Genomic DNA, 14,910 nt, shown 5'->3' on the forward strand with positions numbered 1-14,910 from the left:
ATTCACATTACCAAAGAGATTAGCTCCAAAGTTCTCTTGAACATTTTACAGCTTTCCAGCAGCTCCTCATTCTTCACAGGTAATTAACCTCTTGATGGGCTTGGAGCAGCAACAGTGTTAGAAGCCACAACACACTGATGATAAGTTATAAACCAGGGGAGAGGATAATTGGAAAATAGATTTCCAGGCTCATTGGAAAATATATTTCCATTTATTGACATAAGGACACTCAACTTTTCAGGAACATGTGAATCACAACACTGCAGCATTGGCAGGGACTTTAGAAAATCCTTCTGCTTCAACTCCTTTTCCCAATAATGAGAAAATGGAGGTACAGATCGAGTGACTTGTCCAGACAGATTGAACGCAACATAAATTCAGCGAGAGCTGTCTCAAGTCAGACCTGGCCACACAGAGTGGCATCCTCTTTCCCAGCCGGTCGCCTTCGCAGATGGCGCAGTTCAAGCAACCCGTGCCTCCCACCCTTGGGTCACCCGATTACATGTTAGGAAAAGATCTAGGAAATGATGACTAAGCTCTGAAAACTGAGAATGAGACAAAAGAATAAGAGGAGATAAGAAAGGAGGCAAAAAGCCTCAAACTGCAACCAGACTTTAGTATTTGCAAACACTACCTGCACCTTTCATTACCCTTGAATAAGTGTTGACATAATGTCATACGCACTTCGTACTTTCCATAGAGATGAGGGTGATGTGATGTCCAGGCAGAAATTCCCTGGAGGGGTCACAGGTCCCAAATCACTATGGGCTCCTTTCATCAGGACCATCCTCAGGCAGAGTGGCAAAGCTCCCTGAGGGCAGGAACCTTGTCTGTCTTGCTCATTATTAGATTCCCTAAACCTAGAGAGTACAAGGCACAAAGTGAGTACTCTGTGAAATTCACCAAAAGAATGAATATAAACTCCTACGAGACAAGAAGAAAGATGCGTAGTTTAGAAGTGCCAATGCAGTGCTATCATGCATGGTAGGAAAAAATGGGGGAAAAAATGCCTATTTAAAATTTAAAAGAATGTTAAGGGGTGCCTGGATGGCTCAGTTGGGAAGCGTCTGACTCTTGATTTTGGCTCAGGTCCTGATCTCAGGGTCCTGGGATGGAGCCCTGTGTTGGGCTCCACACTCAGTGGGGAGTCTGCTTGAGGATTCTCTCTCCCTCTCCCTCTTCCCATATTCACTTTCTCTCTCTCTCTAAAATAAATAAATCTTTTTTAAAAATGTTAAAAGAAGGGGGGTTGTATTTATTAAAAAATGAGGTATGTTAAATATGTAAAGCACCTACTAAGCAGTTACCGCCAGTTACATGTATTAAGTAGGTACCACAGTTAAGCCAATAGAGTTCCTGTGTTAGAAAGAGCCTCCAGTCTGAAGCACACTGCCTAGAAAGCATGGTAAAGGATGGTAGACAGTCATTGCGAAGATACCTAGAACACACAGATATAAACCAAGCAAATATGGTTGGTATGGTGGACAAATGGCAGCTCTAGGTGCTATGTGTTCAGACAGAAGAAAAACAGTCACATTGTGTATTTTCTAATGAGCTCTATGTAGTTTATATAATTCTTGGCAACCACTGACATCAACATTGCTCTTTGCACTTTTCCATTAGAGCCTCTACTTTATCACAGTCACAAAGAAACTATATGACAAATAATTTGTATGATCACTTTGGGTTCTTGGACAACTTGCTAGCTCTCTAAGGATATGAAGTTAAAAGTCGAGACCAGTGCAGCTGGGTATAATAGTATTAATAAATGTAATTATCAGATGTGCCTATTTTCAAGACTCAAGAAAGACAATACATCCCATTAATACAAACACATTCACACAAGGGGAAACATACGATAGCTTCTTGGAAAACTTGTAATATGGTTTTGGCCATTATGAATAAATGATCACCAAAACAATTTTAAAAATAAAGGCTACAGAACAAGCACTGTGTTCGGCGCTTTACAGGCCCCTCATCTCATTCTTACAAAGAAGTGAGGTGTTCTACATCTTTGTTTTAGAGATGAAGAAACTGAGGCTCAGGGCTAAGTATCTCAAAATGGCCGATCTGGGCTCAAAACGTCTGTCAGAATGATCCCAGACCCAACATACAGGCAGAGGTCTTCGCAGATAGGAAGATTCCCTTAGACATGCCTCTTGATTGACCTCACACTGGTGTGTCTGCACACTGAGTAGCAGGATGGCATGAAGGGGAGAGCCTGGGCCATGCAGCCCAAGCCCCTGGGTTCAAATTTCAGCTCTGCCACTCCCCAGCTGCATGCCCTAACCTCTCTGTGTGCCTCAGGGTCCTCATCTCTAAACATCGTAATCATAATAGTTCCAAGGAACCAAGATCTACTTACTCACAGGGCTTTTGTGAAAATTAAATGAGCTGATAAACACACACCACAGACAACATGGTAAGCACTCAAAAATATTACAATGTGCAAATGTTTAGTATCCTTTGGAATGCTAACAAAAACACTGAATTCTGAAGTCAAGTGGCCTCAGCCATCTACATGCTATGTGATCTTCGCCAAGTCACTTAAACTTTGAGGTCTATTTGCATCTGTAAAAATGGGATGTCAGCTGCCATGCTTCATTCTTAGGATTGTCATAAGAATCAAACAACGGAGACACCTGGGTGGCTCAGTCGGTTAAGCGTCCGACTCTTGGTTTCATCTCAGGTCATGATCTCAGGGTCATAAGATCTAGCCCTGCATTGGGTTCCACACTCCATGCGGAGTCTGCTTGAGGATTCTGTCTCTCCCTCTGCCTCTCCCCCTTCTCGTGGGTTCTTGCTCTCTCTCTCAAATAAATAAATAAATCTTTAAAAAAAGGAATCGAATAATGGTCAAGTTATATGAGAGAGTTTTAGACATTTGGCAGATAGACAGGCATTCTATCTATACCACCATGTCCACGGGAATGATTACCATCAACTTTCGACCTCTCAAAACCAAAGAGATCATCTTTATCACATTCTCTCCTGCCTGCGAATTTAACATGAAACAGCAGTTCCAAAGTCTCGACACTGAACTCCCTGTGATAACAGAAAAGGTCCGGTCAGCCAGGACTCAATCAGGTGGAACTCTATTATCTACCTCCTTCTGTACACCCACCGCGAGAAGGTAATTGATGTTCATCATGACCCCAGAGCACTCCAAGACTCCAGAGTACCTTCAGGAAAAGATTAAATTATATTCAGCCTAGTTTATTATAAAGTGTATTTAATTATACTCAAATTCTTTGAGAACTGGTGACCTAGGAAAAGCAGACGGCAAGTCACAGGTTCTCTCTGCTAACTGGAAGCCTGTCCTCACTGTTCTACCTCCAATCACCCTTTATCAGAGTTTACTGTAAAACACAGCCCATCCTGGGCTAGGAAGAACTGGGAATCCAGCATGCTAATTATAAAAGTCAGAAGAACCTTGCCCTGAATAATCCTCAAGGACCACTAAGGTGCAGAAATATTAACGTCAAAATCTTGAAACCATTAAAAACTTAAACTATGTAAGACTCCTAAACGTTTCGAATATGGTTTTCATTTTTCTAATAATGAATTTAAACACTCAAACAAGGGGCGCCTGGGTGGCTCAGTCGTTAAGCGTCCGCCTTCAGCTCAGGTCATGGTCCCCGCGTCCTGGGATCGAGCCCTGCGTCGGCTCCCTGCTCTGCGGGAAGCCTGCTTCTCCCTCTCCCACTCCCCCTGCTTGTGTTCTTTCTCTCCCTGTCTCTCTCTCTGTCAAATAAATAAATAAAATCTTTTAAAAATAAAAAATAAACACTCAAATAAGCAATAACATAAATATACCATTATATGTGTATTATTATCAGCACCTGAAGTGTAAAAACAGATCAGTAATGGTGAACATTACACTCTTTAGAGTGGGAAAAATAACATTCTGTGTGTTTAGTTAAGTTTTGCCCCTTGTTTGAAAGAAATTAGGTGTAGGCTAGTGAGGAACTTAATACAAAAATAAAGTTATACCGTATTCGGGTTGTTAAACTAAGGCTGTTTGCCTTTGTTAAAATTATTTCAATGCGGTTACATCACCTTTCCCAATTTAAAAACTGAGACGCAAATGTGAGTCTTCAGTGCCATATTTCAGTGTTAGGAAAAAAAGGACTGGTTGTATATTATTCCTCTCCATTCAATATATGGCTCCCTTCTGGAGAATTCCTCACGAGAGGGGCCTCCCAGCTCTGCCTGAACATGTCAGGTGATGCCGATTTCATTACCTCATCAATCAGCTTGTTCTATTTTCAGGCAGTCTTGAGGTGAGAATGTTCTTCCTCCAGTAGAAGAACCCTTAACTCTCCTTACCTTAAACTTCCCCTCTGTTCTTAGTTCAAATTTGGGTCCTTGGGCACCACTTCAGGAAGTGATTTCACTTCCCATCCGGCCCTTTGCTAGCCTCGCTCATTTTACCAGATAAATAATGACCTGCTTCTACTCACATTTTTCACTATTATTCTACAAGCCACAGTGGCCATTCTTCGTAATCATGGGCCAAACCAGCTGAAGGGCCGTTAGCACCAAGGGTCCACGAGACTATGATGGGCATGGTCCTAAGGAAGTTAGGGGACTTGGTGAGCTTTCATGGGACCCAGCTATAGCATACACTGTTTCTATGAAAAAAATATTCTGGGTGGCTCAGTTGGTTAAGCGTCTGCCTTCGGCTCAGGTCATGATCCCAGGGTCCTGGAATCGAGTCCCACATCGGGCTCCTTGCTCAGCGAGGAGTCTGCTTTTCCCTCTCCCTCTGCCACTCCCCCCGACTGTGCTCTCTTTCTCTCTGACAAATAAAAAAATAAAATCTCAAAAAAAAATATTCTGAGTTCCAAAGGTCAGGTTTACATTCTTTCCAAAAAAGATCCATTTATAGATCACTGCTTCTACTTTGGGGGAAAAATGTTACACACACACACACACACACACACACACACGGCATAATTGATCACTCTGTCCTCTTACCCACGTTTGGTGCGTGCACAAAATCCACCAGTTCCTCCCCCCTCAGCTGAAAGAAGCTGATGAGAAGCATAAGTGGCAGATCCAACAAACCCATGCTCTTCAGGTTGTCCCCTCTCCTCTGCTTCCTGGGATAATGGAGCTGAAGACAGCGGGCACGGGCATGGACTCCTCTAAGGCACACGTCTACCCAAGTCCCCCGGCAATGCCGGCCAGGCACACAGGACAACCCATCTGGGATTGAGATTGCTCCTGAGGCTCCCGGTCTACACCAAACAGGCCTCCCTTTCTGCCTTGTTGAAGTCAACACTGAAGTCCTACACAGATGTCTTACGGATTCATCTAGAACCACGACTGGCTGAAGCCGAGAAGGGACCCTATTTATTTTTATTTTTTTTATCCAGTACCCATGTGGGCTGTTACTAAATAAAAAATACCATGCACACTGGCAGCCCTTACTTTATATATTAACATACTATTTCACCTGGGACAGTCCTCCCCGACTGTGTCAGCCTCGGGCGCCCAGAATGTGGCCATGACTGCCTTGGGCCAAGCTGGCAGGTGAGGAAAGCAAGGGGTTCAAATTAAGGTACACAGTTCAGGCTAGTAATTTTTATAAGCTTGGTTATCTGATCTCCCTCAAGTTTACAACAGATCAGACAGAGGCAAAGGAAAGGAGCTGTAAGACATGACATCCAGGAAAAGTGAATAGGACAGGGCTCCTGGGTGGCTCAGTGGTTAGGCATCTACCGTGGGCTCAGGTCATGGTCCCAGGGTCCTGGGATCGAGCCCCGCATCGGGCTCCCTGCTCGGCGGGAAGCCCGCTTCTCCCTCTCCCTCTCCCCCTGCTTGTGTTCTCTCTCTCACTGTGTCTCTCTCTGTCAAATAAATAAATGAAATCTTTAAAAAAAAAAAAAAAGTGAATAGGACAGAGGCCGTGACATCAAGAAGAATTACGAGCTTCTGGGACATCATAACTGCCCTATATCATGTAATCATTTCAGAGAAATGACAGTAAATCTCCAAAAAAAAAAAGGATAAATTAATGTCACTACCCTGAACTCTATTTAGGAAACTTTATACCGCATTTTACAATAATTTTTTCCTGAAAATGTTGAGGTGTTTTTTTCCTTCTAACAATGTCAGCACTTGATGCCTTTAAATACACCGACTAAAATATACTATCTGAAAGCAGTTAATTCCAGGAGTATACAAAATTAACTGTTTAAACTTTACTAGGGAAACATGAGGGAACAAAAGTGACTAATCATGAAGAAACTCTGAAGAATTAGAGTGTTGCATTCTTTTGGGGAGAGGTACATTTGAAAGAAAGAAAGAAATTTACTTTCTGACCTACTGGCCAGAGGTCTGGTGGTCACACAGCCCGGTGTTAGATGGACCAAGAGAGTTTTGAAATCTCTGTCACAGGCGTAGTAGAAAAAGGGTTTTCTCCCCTTCTCATTTTCAAGGGAAAGGTAGTGTTGACCCTGAAAGCGAAGAGAGGGGAAGAGTAGGGGCATTTTTCATGCAATACCTTCTCAACTCCTCTCTCTCTTAAACATCTTTGCTGTACGGATATGATACTTCTATCAGTAGGAGTTTTAAGGAAAACTCTGGCAAGGCTCACTGACTCCTAAGACACTGCACCAGGGCACCTGAGGGGCACCCACACCACCATATTAAAGTGGAGAGCCCCAGTGGGGCAGGGAGGGAGACGAGAGAGGGATGCACCCACTCACACATTTTATTTTAGCTGGATTTCACGGACCACGTATTCGTGAGGTGATTTCGCTTTAGATCACAAATCAGGAAAATTCCTTGGCATATTATTAACATATTATCAGGTATGAAGGACAAAATAATTCCAAGTACAAGGATGTCATCAAACTGCTATAATGCCCCCCGCAGACTTCCCTAAGACCTCTCTCAACCTCCTATTCCCTCTCCATCCCAGGCATCGCAATGCTATTTAGAATATGGCTGTTTAACATAAGCGTTCATTCCACCGTTTTCTGGTTTCTTTGCACTTAAATTTTTTATGGTCTCTGAAGAGCTAAGCCTATTTTTTTTCATTTTTAAAAAATTATTTTTGTATGTTATTTTTCCCCTCTACTTGTCCCCAACTCCCTAAATCTCTCATAAAAGAGGCCAAACTCTCACTAGGCTTAATCCTCAAATGTTTCCAATTTACTCACATGGGGGGGGAACCCACCTCAACATTTTCAGGAAGAAATTATTGTAAAATGCGGTATAAAGTTTCCTAAATAGAGTGCCCATAGCGAGTAAATGACCGACCTGCCTTTCCAAAGGGACCAAACATTTCTGCCTTCTGACTTTCTAATACACTTCTAACAAAGCCAAATGGGGATGAAACAACAATAAAATCAGTCTGTTCACAACACCTAAGGACAAATAAATAATCAAGTCCTTATGGCAATCAACCAATCAAAAGCCTCAGCTCTCCTGAGCTCCAGCTACTAGGAGGAGCAGAACCCACCCCCCCCCCCCCCCCCCGCCCCACCGGCTCCGGGGAGTTCTGCCCAAGGGACAGAAGGTGGTCCCTTCCGGTCAGCCGTGGAGATACATCTCACCCTCAGTGCCTTCCTATGGCTAGAATAGCAGGAGAGAGTGTTTGCCCACTCCAATCATCTCTCCCCCATGGCACAGCAAGAGAGTAATGTCGTAGAGGTAACAGGGGCAAAAAAAAATGGCAACCACTTCCATTCAGAACGATTAACTTTTCACCTGCATTGCAGACTATGTTCGTTATTTATTTGAACAGCACCTGGAAACTCTAAATCTAAACGCATCACTCAGTCATTCGTGACTTGCACTGAAGAAGGGCTTCACTCATCTCTCACTTGAGTAACCCGTGAAGGACTCGAGAACAAGAATGTGTCTGAGCGGTCCACACAGGAGCTGCCCCTCCCTACCTCCCCCACTCTGCCTCCCAAGACTAGGAGGTGATGCTTCCTCCTTCTACAGCCACACTGAACACAATGCTGGGCTTTTCTTAAACACGTAAACCTTCGTCTAAAGAGGATTAAAACTTCTAGATAGGGCACACTGATAATCATTAAAAAGTCTGTGTGGCATATGTACGTATACTTTCCATTCTAGATGGCTAATGCCATTTCATTAAGGAAATTTTTGTTTAAAGATTGTATTTATTTATTTGTCAGACAGTGAGAGAGAGACCGAGCACAAGGCGGGGGGCGGGACGCGGCAGGGAGAGGGAGAAGCAGGCTCCCCGCTGAGCAGGGAGCCCGCCATGGGGCTTGATCCAGGGACACTGGGATCATGACCTGAGCCAAAGGCAGCCGCTTAACCCACTGAGCCACCCAGACCCCCTGAGGAAAGTTTTTTTTTTTTTATTCTTCTTGAAGGATGAGAACAATGACATTGAAATCATACATTTTCAAAACCAAGCCATTTAAAAAATAATCCCAATAATAGAGAAAGATCCTAACTGAAGCTAAAAAGCTATGCCCAGAGAAGAAAAAACACTGAGCTAGGAGTCTCTGGAGAGCTGGTTTTTTTCAGCCTCAGCCCTCAAACAAACGAGCCGTGTGTTGCAGGGCTGGTCACTTAACCTCACTACACCTCAGATTTCTCATCTGTAAAATTAGAACATTCGGTTAGATTAAAGCCCTTTCATCAATTCTAAAATTCTGATTCTATGATTGTCCTTCCAATTCAATAAATGAAATACAGTGTTCAATACTGCTTTCTTTTCCAACTAAGCTAATTTTTTTAAAGGCAGAAAAGCTCAACTATGCCAAGAAAATATAACCAGAGAGGAATTTTTTTTTTAATTTCACTTGTGCAACACAAGGTCTGTCCAGAAATTAATACCTGATCTTTACTTCCAGAAAAAAAAGCCCCCTTTTTTTGTTTTCTTCTGTGCAATGTTCAGTTCACCACTAGACAAGAAATAGTATTTGCCTGTGGAAGTTCGTCTGGATTTGCGGATCTGTTGTGTTCACCCTTTCAGCAGCTCAGTGGCAGAAAGCAATTTCTCTATCCTTCACTGTTAACACTGCATTTAAAAGAGCAACAAAAACAGCTCCGAAATACACAAGCAAAAATCTTGCTGTCCTCTTGTTTGAAACAGTTACAAACTACAGGCTAATCTCAGAATCTATGACCTCACCAGCCAACGTTTTACAAATTGAGTAACTACTTCCCTGTCCGTTACTACTCAGACTACAAAAGTGAAAACAAAAGGGTGCAGCAGAGCCCTGCAGGTTAGGTTCGTGAGTGAGGAAGCAAAAGGAGAAAAAGCAGGTCTCACTGAATCCAGAGGCACATTCCAAGGGGGTTTCGGGGAGGGCTGACCCGTTTGTTTATTGATGGTTTTACCCCCTTGGCTCCTCACGCTGAAGCCTGAGAACTGTTTGCGGGTCTTGATAAAGAGGCTGCTCAAGCACAGTGTGACTTCCAGGGAGAGAGCTGAGCCAGACCACACCATGCGAGCCAGCATGACAGATACTAAAAGGTGATAAGGAGCAAAAGAGGCACTTGTTTTCATGAATGCAAAACCTCACCAACTCCCTTAGACTTCCCCAAGTGAAATGTCAGCCTCACATGATTCTGAAGAAGAATCAAACGTTTTTGCCTCTTGGGAGAGAAACACATTCACAATTCAGTACTTGACCACATAGACTTTGTTCATCAGCATTAAAAAAAAAAAAAAAAAAAAAGTAAGTTTCCCCAGGGTAGGAAGCAACAACACAGTCCAGAGTTTAAAAAATAAAATTCTTCATCTGCTCAGGATGAAACACACTACTCAAAATAAACGGAATGACACCGAAAATGATCTGCTTGCTGAATGAAAAGAAACGCTATTCTAAGTGTAAAAAAAAAAAAAAAAAAAGCGATTATGAAGCAACGGGAGCTTACTCTGTCTTCTTCAATTACAGTTTTAAGGAACCCATGTGGCAGGCAGTTCGTGCTTTTTAGCTTCCCTATATACCAATCCCGGGGTCTTCTCGGACTTTCCCGTGGCGGCCCCTTCCTGCCAGCCAAGCTGGTCACTTGGGCAGGCTCTTTGGAGCGAGGTGCTCAGCCCTTTAAAACAATGAGCTTCGGCAAGGATTTGGGAGCCTCCTTCTTTCTCTGTATCTGGGGTACAGACGAGAAAACACTCCTTGTTTCTGCCTTATGTTTCTGCTGGGTGCACATCTCGCTGTGTTCTGGACTCCCTCCCTCCCTTCCTCCCTCCCTCCTTCCCTCCCCAGGGCCATTCCTGGCTGCTCAGAGGGGTTGGGAGGGGAGGGCCAAGTTTAACCTTACCAGGAGATCGGGTTGTCTGGTGCCGAGCAGAAGTCCCCAGATAACGGCTGAATCGTGGCCATTTACAGAACAGCATAAGGCTACTCCTGTTCCTTTTACTGTTGCGGTTGCCATGGCCGACCCAAACAATATACCCCAGCTCCGCCGGCCTCCTCAGGCTTCCGAACCACCTCCCACAGACCTCCAAAGCGGGCAGGAGGAGGTGAGAACTGCTCACCGATGGGCCCGATGGGCCCGAGAGCCCGCAGAGGAGACCTAATGGGCAGGTCAGCCCTGAGGGTGTGAAGTGGGGAAAGCAGACATTCTATTCTTAACTGCTAGGCTCTGCTTGCCCCGAGTTTTCACCCAATTTTCCGAAATGGGAAACAGCTCTGAAGAAGGAAAAGCAACTGTCTGAAACCCCAACTTGAGAAAACAACAATCACCTTTAAACTTGGGTTTTACTACAATCAGCAAAACAAAGGGGGGAGGGGAGGAAAAAAAAGGCAGGAAGATCCTGGGGAGAGTCATATCTGAACGTAGGCAAGACAGCACTGAATGTCAGAGGTCACAAGTAATAAACAACAATGTTGTGATTTTCTTGTTTAAAACAAATTCCTGAAGACGCCATTAAAAAAAAAAAAAAATCCAGACACAGAAACCACACAAAGAAGGAGGGAGAGGGAGAGAAAGATTACCCTAAAAATAAACCACCGATGAATTTTTTATAACACATTTTGAAACTAAAGACAGACCAGCCCAGGGCATTTCTCAGGGGATGGAGCACCTGGACTCTGGACCCAGCTCTGCCACTGTCCAGCTAAGCAAGCCACTGTCCCTCTCAGCTAGTCATCACTTAAATCTGAAAAAGGGGGGGGGGGGATGGAGTGAACTGTCCTTAACTTCCCTTACAGCTCTGAAATACACCTTATAACCTCCATGAACAGTACCGCAAGTAGGTCTGCACAAAATCATATGAATAAGAAAAAAGACGCAGGAGACCACCATCTTCATTCTAACAGCAGTATTGCTAGGCTGTGGGGTTAGGGATGCTGCTTCCCCGCTTCCCAAGGTGCTTAATTTGGGAGACTTGCCCCTAAAATAAAAAACTGCCACTATAGGATAGTCATGACATACATCACCATGAATGGACTTAATGTCATGGAACCCCGACATTAAAAATGCTTAACAGGGCAAGTTTTATGCTGTGTATTTGTAGCACAGTAAAAAAAAAAAAAAAAAAATCTATATAAAAGAGGGGACATGATGATGGGACCCACATTGCAGGAATGTTCTGGAAGTGGGCACCACATTAAAAATTAAAAAAAAAAATTTAAACATGGTATTTAGCTTTCATTTCCTATCTATTTTAATTTGGTCTCTGGGGTCTGCTGAGCACAGTTTCCACTTGCACCCAGGCAGGAGAGAAATGGCTCATTTGCTGTTTCACAGAGGAGTTCCTTCCCTGTCTTTGTTGCCTTCTCCCCTTCCCCACAAAAACTGTCATTCTACAAATCACTCCTAAGAGCTCTGTGAGGCACTCCCTCCAAGAATCTGCACAGATCAAAATCTCAAGTGCTTGCTTGCCGAGGGACCTCTGTAATTTGAGGTGTTGCTTCCTTTTAAAGAATAAAAAGCAGATGCTCTAAGCTGATGAAAGTAAATGTCCTTTCAACACGTATCTTTCTCTCGCACTTGAAACTCTTACCAGAGAGAAGTGCTTCTCACACTCAGTCAGGTCATTTCTGCACTTTTTACTTTTTCTTTGAAGGCGCAGAGCAACGTGACTCTCCACCTGGGGGGCAAGGTTTCCTGACAGGGAGCCTCCTGAGGGCACCCCACACAAGGGCCTGCAGGCTGACAGCGGCCCGAGTCCAAGCATGGTACCAAGGACACCATCTCCCTCCGCTGGAGCTAAAGGAATCCAATGCTTCTCGGCAATCTTGACACGAAGTCTCAAAGCCACATACACGGCTTAGTCATTGCTAGACTTCTGCACAAATACATACCTAAGAACTCACTCTCCAAGGACCCCAGTGTGAACTGAGTAAGGTGGGGGGGCAGTACCAGAGGGACCAGTGAATTAAGAGATCTAATCTTAGCCTCACTACTACTTTGGAAACCTCACAACCTGCCAACAGGCCTCTTCTCTCTGTTAAAATGCACAGAGTGGACCCAAACCATCCCAAAAGACTTCTAAGCTGGATCACTCTGTGAGTGTGTGGGATGTGAATATGGGACAACTGCCCAAGGCAATTTATACAGCAAGCCAAAGACAAGGGGGCAACTGGAGGGGTCAGGGGAAACCAGGGACCCACAGAGAGTAATGAAATCAAGGGCCCTGGCTTCCAGACCCACCTAAAACCATGAGTAACCCTACCGTGCTGCCCAGCCCCATAGGAGGTTCTGGGGAGACGCAGAAGGAAGTCTGGTCCTCAGCGAAGCAATGTCAGGGGCGGACTCTGAAATTCAATCATGGAACAGAATACAATCAAGTAAGTTAAACATCTAGTTCCATTCTTTGATTTAGCAAACAAGTAAGCTGCAGAGGCCCCTTCTGAGGTCTAGAGCTATTTAGCCGAGGACATGCTGGACACCTCCACCGGGAGGCCTTCCTTAGTTCTTCTGCCAGGCTCCCCAATGCAATGAGTGGTGTCACTGTCCACCCACTTGTCCAAAGCAGAAAACATGACCTCTCACTCACCTTCAAGTCCTTAGATCCTGCCTCATTAACGTCCCTCCAATCTGCGGGCTCTTGCCCCATCTGTCATTTCCACTGTCACTCCAAGCTCGCTGAGAACGAGGTGCCTTAGTATCCTGGTCCACGCGGGATCCTCGGCACACAGACCGGTGATTAGCAGGGAGCAGGCACTCCGCGGTGGTTAAATAAACATTCCTCTGTCACCTGAATTTCTATAACTGTTTCCTCTCTGGTCTCCCTGCCCACCACCTGGTCCCTTTTCATGCCACATGCACAGCACTAGAAAAATGAGGTTTCTAAAACACACACCTGCCTTCTCACATCCCTGCCTCAGGACCTTCAATGTGTTTGGGGTTTGCTTTACATTCTGGATAAAAGCCAGGTTCCCTGACCTAGCCTTGAACCTCTCCAGGGCTGTCAGGCCTGCCTCCTCCCTGACCTGCTTGTTGCTTCTTCAATCTGCCCATACACCATTCTGCACTTTTTTTGGTCTGTCTTTGCACATGCTTATCTAAACTACTCCTCATTCCCAAAAGCTTAGTTTGAAGGCCATGTATTCTGAAAGCCTCCTCTGACTCCCTCTTTCTCCCCAGTGAGTCTGATTTAGATGCCCCTTCTCTGTGGTTCTGTATTTTGTGTAGGTATCCATGAAATACTTGGTAAATTAAAGAAGAATGGGGGGAGGGAAGGAAGAAAGGGGGAAGGGGGGGCCGATGAGAGAGAAAGAGAGAAGTTCAAAAGAAAGAGAAGCCCCTGAAAGAATTAAGTGTTTCTTAAAAGGTTAAGAAAACCAGTTAGTGTCAGAACTGGGACAAGAATCCAGGCCTCCTCACTTTCTCTGATGGATCTTCTTCCAAATCCAACCTATAAAAGTTTTCTCAAGGATCTCTTCTTCTCTTTCTCACTCTACTCCTGCTGGAAGACCTCCTATAGTTTTACTTACTACTCTCAAATCTCTGTCTCTTATCAGACTATATCCAATTATCTGCTACCTAGATGTCCCATCGGCAATTCAAATTTAAAGTGACAGGAATAAAATAAAATAATTACGTTATCCCCTGCTCTCCAATGGAAAAACAACCACAACAAAACAACAACAACAAAAACCACTTCCTCCTCCTGGATCACCTGCAGCCTTCCTACGCCCGTTCATAGAGAGTCGTCTGAGACAGAAATGTGGAAATCAGCATTCAGTTTTTCAAAACTATCACTTCTATATCAGGATATGTCATGTATTTCACATGTTTTACCTCGTTTAACCCTCATGATAAATAGGATAACTGGAATTTGAAAGAGAAAAGGGCAAAAAAGTAAAGAAATGTAATAGATTTACCACTCGTGCTTAGCTTCATTGACTCCTCAAGTACAAACACACCAAGACCACCAGTGTTCCCCCAGTCCTTTCACTGAACTGCCACCATCCTAAACTCTCCTACACTACTGCCACAGACCCCTAAAGGTATCTCTGCCTCCAGTGTCACCCCAATCAATTCTACCCTCCACTTTGCCAGAGGAGTGAACTTTCTAAAAGATCAAGTCACTTCTGGTTCCAAACAAGATGGGACAGCTGCACAGGCTGCAGACTGACGCCCATCTCAGAGTTATGCCCATTCACTAACACAATTATTCAGGGAAACTCTTGGAGAAATTCAGGAGGGGGGAAATTGGGGAAAACAACGGCCTGAGAGAGGAGAGGCCTCATGGTTATGAGGTGGGGAGTAATTTGGGGAACAATGAAGTCACTGATAAGTCTTAGAAAAAGCTAAGTTTAGGTTAAGATAAAGGTGAGCACTAACAAATGTATTCTTTTAAACTACCCAAAGAAAATTCAATCTATCCAAAGGAAGGAAGGAAGGGGGGGGGGGGAGAAGCAAAAATAAATGACAAGTAGAAAACATTAGACAAAACTAAAAAGTCTTAATAAAAATAATAATAATTGGGTACAAAGTCGCTAATCA

General features: G+C 44.1%; 1 protein-coding gene across 9 annotated transcripts in view; it reads right to left on the reverse strand.

Annotated features, from left to right (window-relative positions):
* Positions 1–14,910, reverse strand: part of ATXN1 (ataxin 1) — a 396,258-nt gene that overhangs the window by 328,507 nt on the left and 52,841 nt on the right. Inside the window, exon 1 of one of the 9 annotated variants that reach the window (XM_028107402.2) lies at positions 10,273–10,471. The exons of the other annotated variants lie outside the window; for them this stretch is intronic. The gene's annotated coding sequence lies outside the window, so the exon portion shown is untranslated. Of the gene's footprint in view, positions 1–10,272; positions 10,472–14,910 lie in introns of those variants that run through there. 9 annotated transcript variants of the gene reach the window in all.

Source organism: Eumetopias jubatus, unplaced genomic scaffold, assembly GCF_037043125.1.
Source record: "Eumetopias jubatus isolate StellerSeaLion01/CBP00866 unplaced genomic scaffold, mEumJub1_p1.0 scaffold_6, whole genome shotgun sequence".
NCBI classification, from domain to species: domain Eukaryota; kingdom Metazoa; phylum Chordata; class Mammalia; order Carnivora; family Otariidae; genus Eumetopias; species Eumetopias jubatus.